This window comes from Coffea arabica, chromosome 5c (assembly GCF_036785885.1).
Source record: "Coffea arabica cultivar ET-39 chromosome 5c, Coffea Arabica ET-39 HiFi, whole genome shotgun sequence".
NCBI lineage: Eukaryota > Viridiplantae > Streptophyta > Magnoliopsida > Gentianales > Rubiaceae > Coffea > Coffea arabica.
Window position 1 is genome coordinate 19,136,966 of NC_092319.1, and position 10,624 is coordinate 19,147,589.

Below are 10,624 nucleotides of genomic sequence, written 5' to 3' on the forward strand. Positions count from 1 at the left end.
GTACCCTGAGTTATTGTCGTTTCAGCATCGTGTGGTTAACTAGCCTGATTGTAAGACTCTGATTCTGTAATTTGAAATTTTGATCTGGTTACACTACGAACTGAACTGAGTGGTTTTCATCAAAGTTGTGGCCCTTTATCTTAGCTTCGAAATGGTATAAATTGCACACCAATTCGATAAGCGTAGCTTCTGTTGTGTCCGATATGCTAAGCGACGTCAAATCTATCTTTTGTTTTATGGCTTAAACTTCATTTCCGGACATTTTCTTAACTTGATTTTGTACTTGTACGACATTGAGCCTATTGAACAGCTATTGAAATGAGATTATTTTGTGTGTGACATTGGGATTAATTTGAGGAAAAATGAAGCCATGCTGGCTGGAAAAGTAAGAAAATTTAGGGGGAAATGCTGTCCAATTTTCTAGGCCGTCTGATTCCTTTAAGTTGGAGTTGCATTGTGGTAGAATGAGGGGTTTCGGGGTTGTTTGTAACCCTCATACCAACTGTTATCCGTCTGCTCAAAAAATTGCATTTTTATTCTTTTGTACCAGTATATAACTTGGAGAGGCACTCGAGCCTCACTTGTGCATCCCTTTTACTCGGTTTTGGATGTGGAAACTTCAACTACTTTACCTTTGTTATTCTTAGGGTTTCACGGTGATTAAGGCCACTTTGGGTGAAAATTTTGAAGTACCTGTACTTGAATTGGTGAGTGTACCACTTCCCTAATTTGTTGCTTATCTGGCTATCCGTGACTTCTATATACTCTGTATGAAATGAGGGTGTACTTTATCATTCTTGTTTCTCTCATCTGTTTACTTTGTTTCTTGCATACTGTATAAGTATGTATCTGTTATCTGTATCTATTCTCTGTATAAGTCTGCGACCTCTGAGCTCAAAACCTGTGGCTAGTTACTCGAGTCGAGCCAGCAAGGGCCTGGTCGATGAGATAACAAACCACGGTAGTCTGTTTCTGGGAATCTTTGGGTATTGAGACACTTGATTCCGGTATACTCGAGTATTACCACTTCTATTTCTATTGAGGTGTTCGAACCCGGTAAAGGGTATGTTTGGTGGATGGAATTTGGTGTAATGTGGGGTCTACGGACATGGTTGTTCTTTAGACGTTGACGGAGAGTCAACGAGTTGTCCTGAGAGCCACATGTATCCTTCCTATTTGAATCATTGTGTCTAACTGCTTTAATTTATATCTGGCAAGTATACCTGATTGGTTAAACGTGAAATGCCATAATATTAGTGCTATATATTTTGGTACCTCATTCAGCATAAGCTCACCCTCTTTTTCGTTTTCTTTGTTTTCCTTTCAAGGGACAAACTTTGAACTTGCTTGGAACTCATGGTTTTGGAAGAAAGGGTCGAGCTAGTGTATATGTTATTTTGTTAAGCTCTTTTGCGACCGAAACCCTAATTGTATTTTGAACAGTATGGATACTTTGGCTTGTACTTTAGTTAATTTGTTCAAGATTCCGATGTAAATCACTATTTAACCTTGGTTGTTCAGTGTATTCATTTGAGATGTTGCTCTCCTATGGATTTGGTAAGTTATCTTTGAGCGCAGTGGTTTTCAATTGATCGTTTTCTTAGAGTTCTATCGCGCGGAATATAGGGTTTGTGTGATTCGTCCCCGTAGTCCTAGCGAGAGTTGGGCAGACGGTCCGCTAAACCCTTTGGTTCGCCCTAGGGGGAGATGGGGCCGTCACAGGTGGTATCAGAGCTGTTTCGCGTGGTCTCTGTGTGGAGTGAGCTTGGGCCAAGTGGTGTTATGGTCCTGATTTCATGAATGTGTCCAAAGGTATAAGTGCTCTCTTGAGCATAAGCTATGAACCGTGCACGTTATAAGTGTAAAAATCTTTATCATGGTACCTGAGGAAGATATATATGTATGTCGGGTAGAAATCTTTAATATGGATGATTGACCCTTGGGACCGGCCGGCTCGAGTTGTGAATTATCCTATCTGGGGATTCTTGCGCCCGGCTACTACATAGAAGAGAGCCTAGGTTAGAAAGAACTTGGGAGAACTAGCAATGTGATTCTATGGAACATCATGTGGTTTATTCGGGTGTTAGTAAGCATGATTAACCTGGATTAAAATATAAATTGTGGTATTCTCGTAGATTATGGCTGGAGGCCTAGAGGGGAAATATCTTTTCGATAGTTGTTTTTGTGCCTTTGACCTAGTTCGTTTATAGTACTTTTGGATGACCCCGCTACCTTCATTGATCTCGTTTGGTTGTATCTAGCTAACTGCTACTGTGTGACTGGTTCAGTACAGTTGTGTTATGTATATATGCTTTTGATCTGTGTGTACCTCTTGTTACTTGCTTATGCCCATAATTATCTTTAATGTTATATTTTCACTTCGACCCTAGATTGGTTAGACCAATAGAGGGTACTCGTAGTGGACGAGGTCGTGGGCACGGATGTAAGCAACCCTCGAATGAAAGGGGTAACCAAGAACTAATGCCTGAACCAAATCCTGAACCTAGGGTTGACCCAAATGCTCAAGTAGCCGCTGCTATCCAGCGCATGACTGATCTGCTAGCCCATGTAGAGAAACACCAGGGCCAAAACCCTAATCCTCAACCTGGAAACCCTGGTAACCATATGGAGGGCGAGGATAGAGCCCTTGAAAGATTTTAGAAGTTCTCCCCACCAAAATTTCTCGGAGGCCCTGATCCTGACGTGGTTGAGAGGTGGTTGGAAAAGATGATCGATATTTTTGCCACGTTACACTACACTGAGGAAAGGCGGGTGACATTTGCTGTCTTTCAAGTGGAGGGAGCAGCCCGTTCTTGGTGGAATATCATAAGGCTTAAATGGGAACGAGAACAAACACCGAGAACGTGGGCGAACTTCATTAGGGAATTCAACGCCAAGTTTTTCCCTCCTCTAATCTAGGAAAAGAAGGAAGATGAATTCATTCGGCTTCGTCAAGGAACCCAGACCGTAGCCGAGTATGAGTGTCAATTTACTTGGTTATCTAAGTTTGCGCCCGAACTGATTATAACCGAGCAAAGGCGGACAAGGCGTTTTGACCAGGGACTCAATGTTGAGAATCAGAAGGACCTGGCGGTAGCCCAACTTAGCACTTTTAGTGATGCTGTGGAGAAAGCCCAGTGAGTTGAAAATACGAGGTTACAGGTGAGAAACTTCCATGCCAAGAAAAAGGGCATTCCTGGGAGTAACTCCGAGCAAAAGGGTATAGGTACACCTCCTAAGATTGGAAAAGGAAACGGGGAAGTACAACAACCGGAGGTGGTGTTTCACCGGGAGGTTCGGTCTCTGCTACTTGTGGTCTCTGTGGATATTACGGAGGGCCAAATCATACATAAGGGAATTTTTGGAAGAAAGAAGGAAAGTGTTTGTGTGTGGAAGTGCCGATCATCGGATTACTGACTGTCCAGTTCGATTGCGAAAAGGAAAAGGGACCCAGCAACCAACTAAGACTAACCCTGGACAATAGGAAGAGGGAGGGACTGGATCAAAGGTACAGGCTCGCGTGTATTTTCTAGTGCACCATCAGGTCCTTGACTCGTCTGAGGACGTAGAAGGTACGATCCGTTGGTTACCTTAGATTTTGATAGATTCCGTTGATAAGAAAATTTCGAGAACTAAATTTCTTTAAGGGGGAGAGAGTGTGAGGGCCCGTAAATTTTCTTTATTTCATAATATATTATTTTATTTTTCTCGCATGCATTTTCTTCATTAAACCCTATTATGTTGATTTTCCAAAAATTTTTATAAGTGAGTATAGATTTTAAATCATTTTCATAAAATAAGTTAGTTCATGATAAGTTTGAAGTGCGTTATAGATGTGGGACCCGCTAGTGCGCTAAGTGCGATAAATTTTTGATGATTGATTGAAGTTTTGTATTAAGAAATGTTATTTTACCAGGTGCTTGGAGATAATTGAAGGTTGGCTAGATTAATTTGTATTGGGAGACAAGAGGATGAGAATAATATTAAAAGGTGCTAGGTGTCGCGACCCGATTGGAGTTGGACTTTGACCTAACTTTCTTACCTTTACTAAATGCCAAAAATTTGACCAAAAATATCCCATTTCTTCTTCCTTCTTGGCCAAACACTTGAGAGAAAGAAAGAGAGGAAAAGTTTCATCTTCAACTTCAAATCCAAGCCAAATCTTAAGTTCCAACCATTAGAATCTCAAATTACTCCATAGAAACTTCTTGCTAGGGCCGATTAAGGAGGTTGGTGGAGTTGTTTTGGAAAGGGAAGACCTAAGTTGCTAGCTTTCTTGAGTTTTTGAGATAAGTTGTTAAGAAAGTTCCCTCTTTGCTTTCATAATGGTTGATTAGTGGGTTGTAGTGGCTAACTAGATTATTTTGTGGAAGATTTTAGGGTTTAAAGTAGAGTTTGACAAATTTTAGAATTTTTGGACATTTTTCTGATTTTATATGATGATTATTGTTGGGACATGGAATGATGGCTTAATATGGTGTGAAATGAAGCTTTGGTATGTTAGTTTTGATTGCCTAAAGAAATTTCTGCTAGAGTGCATAAATTCCAGTTTAGGGTTTCATCTTACCCTGTTCTTCTTGGTTCTATTTGGCCATGATGGAGGCCAAATCAGCCTTAGGTTAAAACATAAAAGTTGTAGGAAATGATGTTTTATAGTTGCCTGTAAAATTTCAGCTCAATCTGAGTACTGTAGCATGTGAAACGACAACAATACCCTGACTGCCATAGGTAGAGCTCTATGGACAGTGTTGACATTTCACCAATCCGACCACGTCTGTTAACCCTGATCTGTACTGAATTAGCATTTGGCCAAACACGGAAGTTGTAGTTCTATGTCTTAGCTTTCCAACGGCTCTAAAAAACGCCTCAATTGGGCTTTGGTACCCTAAGTTATTGTTGTTTAAGCGTCGTGTGGTTAACTTGCCTGATTGTGAGACTCTGATTCTGTAATTTGAAATTTTGATCTGGTTACGCTAAGAAATAGGCTGAGTGGTCTTCATCAAAGTTGTGGCCCTTTATCTTAGCTTCGAAAGGGTATAAATTGCACACCAATTTGATAAGCGTAGCTTCGATTGTGTCCGATATGCTAAGCGATGTCAAATCTATCTTTTGTTTTACGGCTTAAACTTCATTTCCGGACATTTTCCTAACTTGATTTTGTACTTGTACGACATTGAGTCTATTGAATGGCTATTGAAATGAGATTATTTTATGTGTGACATTGGGGTTAATTTGAGGAAAAATAAAGCCATGCTAGCTGGAAAAATAAGAAAATTTAGGGGGAAATGCTGTCCAATTTTCTATGCCCGTCTGATTCCTTTAAGTTGGAGTTGCATTGTGGTAGAATGAGGGGTTTTGGGATTGTTGTAACCCTCATACCAACTGTTATCTGTCTGCTCAAAAAATTCCATTTTTTTTCTTTTGTACTAGTATATAACTTGGAGAGGCACTCGACTCTTAATAGAGCCTCACTTGTGCATCCCTTTTACTCAATTTTGGATGTGGAAACTTCAACTACTTTACCTTTGTTATTCTTAGGGTTTCACGGTGATTAAGGCCACTTTGGGTGAAAATTTTGAAGTACCTGTACTTGAACTGGTGAGTGTACCACTTCCCTAATTTGATGCTTATCTGGCTATCCGTGACTTCTATATGAAATGAGGGTGTACTTTATCACTCTCGTTTCTCTCATCTGTTTACTTTGTTTATTGCATACTGTATAAGTATGTATCTGTTATCTGTATCTGTTCTCTGTATAAGTCTGCGACCTCTGAGCTCAAAACCTGTGGCTAGTTACTCGAGTCGAGCCAGCAAGGGCCTGGTCGATGAGATAACAAACCACGGTAGTCTGCTTCTGGGAATCTTTGGGTATTGAGACACTTGATTCCGGTATACTCGAGTATTACCACTTCTATTTCTGTTGAGCCGTTCGAACCCGGTAAAGGGTATGTTTGGTGGATGGAATTTGGTGTAAAGTGGGGTCTACGGACATGGTTGTTCTTTAGACGTTGACGGAGAGTCAACGAGTTGTCCTGAGAGCCACATGTATCCTTCCTATTTGAATCATTGTGTCTAACTGCTTTAATTTATATCTGGCATGTATACCTGATTGGTTAAACGTGAAATGCCATAATATTAGTGCTATATATTTTGGTACCTCATTCAGCATAAGCTCACCCTCTTTTTCGTTTTCTTTGTTTTCCCTTCAAGGGACAAACTTTGAACTCGCTTTGAACTCATGGTTTTGGAAGAAAGTGTCGAGCTAGTGTATATGTTATTTTGTTAAGCTCTTTTGCGACCGAAACCCTAATTGTATTTTGAACAGTATGGATACTTTGGCTTGTACTTTAGTTAATTTGTCCAAGATTCCGATGTAAATGAGTATTTAACCTTGGTTGTTCAGTGTATTCATTTGAGATGTTGCTCTCCTATGGATTTGGTAAGTTATCTTTGAGCGCAGTGGTTTTCAATTGATCGTTTTCTTAGGGTTCTATCGCGCGGAATAAAGGGTTTGTGTGATTCGTCCCCGTAGTCCTAGCGAGAGTTGGGCAGACGGTCCGTTAAACCCTTTGGTTCGCCCTAGGGGGAGATGGGGCCGTCACAGGTGGTATCAGAGCTGTTTCGCGTGGTCTCTGTGTGGAGTGAGCTTGGGCCAAGTGGTGTTATGGTCCAGATTTCATGAATGTGTCCAAAGGTATAAGTGCTCTCTTGAGCATAAGCTATGAACCGTGCACGTTATAAGTGTAAAAATCTTTATCATGGTACCTGAGGAAGATATATATGTATGTCGGGTAGAAATCTTTAATATGGATGATTGACCCTTGGGACCGGCCGGCTCGAGTTGTGAATTATCCTATCTGGGGATTCTTGCGCCCGGCTACTACATAGATGAGAGCCTAGGTTAGAAAGGACTTGGGAGAACTAGCAATGTGATTCTATGGAACATCATGTGGTTTATTCGGGTGTTAGTAAGCATGATTAACCTGGATTAAAATATAAATTGTGGTATTCTCGTAGATTATGGCTGGAGGCCTAGAGGGGAAATATCTTTTCGATAGTTGTTTTTGTGCCTTTGACCTAGTTCGTTTCTAGTACTTTTGGATGACCCCGCTACCTTCATTGATCTCGTTTGGTTGTATCTAGCTAACTGCTACTGTGTGACTGGTTCAGTACAGTTGTGTTATGTATATATGCTTTTGATCTGTGTGTACCTCTTGTTACTTGCTTATGCCTATAATTATCTTTAATGTTATATTTTCGCTTCGACCCTAGATTGGTTAGACCAATAGAGGGTACTCATAGTGGACGAGGTCGTGGGCACGGATGTAAGCAACCCTCGAATGAAAGGGGTGGTAACCAAGAACCAAATCCTGAACCTAGGGTTGACCCAAATGCTCAAGTAGCCGCTGCTATCCAGCGCATGACTGATCTGCTAGCCCATGTAGAGAAACACCAGGGCCAAAACCCTAATCCTCAACCTGGAAACCCTGGTAACCATATGGAGGGCGAGGATAGAGCCCTTGAAAGATTTTAGAAGTTCTCCCCACCAAAATTTCTCGGAGGCCCTGATCCTGACGTGGTTGAGAGGTGGTTGGAAAAGATGATCGATATTTTTGCCACGTTACACTACACTGAGGAAAGGCAGGTGACATTTGCTGTCTTTCAAGTGGAGGGAGCAGCCCGTTCTTGGTGGAATATCATAAGGCTTAAATGGGAACGAGAACAAACACCGAGAACGTGGGCGAACTTCATTAGGGAATTCAACGCCAAGTTTTTCCCTCCTCTAATCTAGGAAAAGAAGGAAGATGAATTCATTCGGCTTCGTCAAGGAACCCAGACCGTAGCCGAGTATGAGTGTCAATTTACTTGGTTATCTAAGTTTGCGCCCGAACTGATTATAACCGAGCAAAGGCGGACAAGGCGTTTTGACCAGGGACTCAATGTTGAGATTCAGAAGGACCTGGCTGTAGCCCAACTTAGCACTTTTGGTGATGCTGTGGAGAAAGCCCAGTGGGTTGAAAATACGAGGTTACAGGTGAGAAGCTTCCATGCCAAGAAAAGGGGCATTCCTGGGAGTAACTCCGAGCAAAAGGGTAAAAGTACACCTCCTAAGATTGGAAAGGGAAACGGGGAAGTACAACAACCGGAGGTGTCAAATGGTGTTTCACCGGGAGGTTCGGTCTCTGCTACTTGTGGTCTCTGTGGATATTATGGAGGGCCAAATCATACAAAAGGGAATTTTTGGAAGAAAGAAGGAAAGTGTTTGTGTGTGGAAGTGCCGATCATCGGATTACTGACTGTCCAGTTCGATTGCGAAAAGGAAAAGGGACCCAGCAACCAACTAAGACTAACCCTGGACAGTAGGAAGAGGAAGGGACTGGATCAAAAGTACAGGCTCGCGTGTATTTTCTAGAGCACCATCAGGTCCCTTACTCGTCTGAGGACGTAGAAGGTACGATCCGTTGGTTACCTTAGATTTTGATAGATTCCGTTGATAAGAAAATTTCGAGAACTAAATTTTTTTAATGGGGAGAGAGTGTGAGGACCCGTAAATTTTCTTTATTTCATAATATATTATTTTATTTTTCTCGCATGCATTTTCTTCATTAAACCCTATTATGTTGATTTTCCAAAAATTTTTATAAGTGAGTATAGATTTTAAATCATTTTCATAAAATAAGTTAGTTCATGATATGTTTGAAGTGTGTTATAGATGTGGGACCCGCTAGTGCGCTAAGTGCGATAAATTTTTGATGATTGATTGAAGTTTTGTATTAAGAAATGTTATTTTACCAGGTGCTTGGAGATAATTGAAGGTTGGCTAGATTAATTTGTATTGGGAGACAAGAGGATGAGAATAATATTAAAAGGTGCTAGGTGTCGTGACCCGATTGGAGTTGGACTTTGACCTAACTTTCTTACCTTTACTAAATGCCAAAAATTTGACCAAAAATATCCCATTTCTTCTTCCTTCTTGGCCAAACACTTGAGAGAAAGAAAGAGAGGAAAAGTTTCATCTTCAACTTCAAATCCAAGCCAAATCTTAAGTTCCAACCATTAGAATCTCAAATTACTCCATAGAAACTTCTTGCTAGGGCCGATTAAGGAGGTTGGTGGAGTTGTTTTGGAAAGGGAAGACCTAAGTTGCTAGCTTTCTTGAGTTTTTGAGATAAGTTGTTAAGAAAGTTCCCTCTTTGCTTTCATAATGGTTGATTAGTGGGTTGTAGTGGCTAACTAGATTATTTTGTGGAAGATTTTAGGGTTTAAAGTAGAGTTTGACAAATTTTAGAATTTTTGGACATTTTTCTGATTTTATATGATGATTATTGTTGGGACATGGAATGATGGCTTAATATGGTGTGAAATGAAGCTTTGGTATGTTAGTTTTGATTGCCTAAAGAAATTTCTGCTAGAGTGCATAAATTCCAGTTTAGTGTTTCATCTTACCCTGTTCTTCTTGGTTCTATTTGGCCATGATGGAGGCCAAATCAGCCTTAGGTTAAAACATAAAAGTTGTAGGAAATGATGTTTTATAGTTGCCTGTAAAATTTCAGCTCAATCTGAGTACTGTAGCATGTGAAACGACAACAATACCCTGACTGCCATAGGTAGAGCTCTATGGACAGTGTTGACATTTCACCAATCCGACCACGTCTGTTAACCCTGATCTGTACTGAATTAGCATTTGGCCAAACACGGAAGTTGTAGTTCTATGTCTTAGCTTTCCAACGGCTCTAAAAAACGCCTCAATTGGGCTTTGGTACCCTAAGTTATTGTTGTTTAAGCGTCGTGTGGTTAACTTGCCTGATTGTGAGACTCTGATTCTGTAATTTGAAATTTTGATCTGGTTACGCTAAGAAATAGGCTGAGTGGTCTTCATCAAAGTTGTGGCCCTTTATCTTAGCTTCGAAAGGGTATAAATTGCACACCAATTTGATAAGCGTAGCTTCGGTTGTGTCCGATATGCTAAGCGATGTCAAATCTATCTTTTGTTTTACGGCTTAAACTTCATTTCCGGACATTTTCCTAACTTGATTTTGTACTTGTACGACATTGAGTCTATTGAATGGCTATTGAAATGAGATTATTTTATGTGTGACATTGGGGTTAATTTGAGGAAAAATAAAGCCATGCTAGCTGGAAAAATAAGAAAATTTAGGGGGAAATGCTGTCCAATTTTCTATGCCGTCTGATTCCTTTAAGTTGGAGTTGCATTGTGGTAGAATGAGGGGTTTTGGGATTGTTGTAACCCTCATACCAACTGTTATCTGTCTGCTCAAAAAATTGCATTTTTATTCTTTTGTACCAGTATATAACTTGGAGAGGCACCCGACTAGTAATCGAGCCTCACTTGTGCTTCCCTTTTACTCGGTTTTGGATGTGGAAACTTCAACTACTTTACCTTTGTTATTCTTAGGGTTTCACGGTGATTAAGGCCACTTTGGGTGAAAATTTTGAAGTACCTGTACTTGAACTGGTGAGTGTACCACTTCCCTAATTTGATGCTTATCTGGCTATCCGTGACTTCTATATGAAATGAGGGTGTACTTTATCACTCTCGTTTCTCTCATCTGTTTACTTTGTTTATTGCATACTGTATAAGTATGTATCTGTTATCTGTATC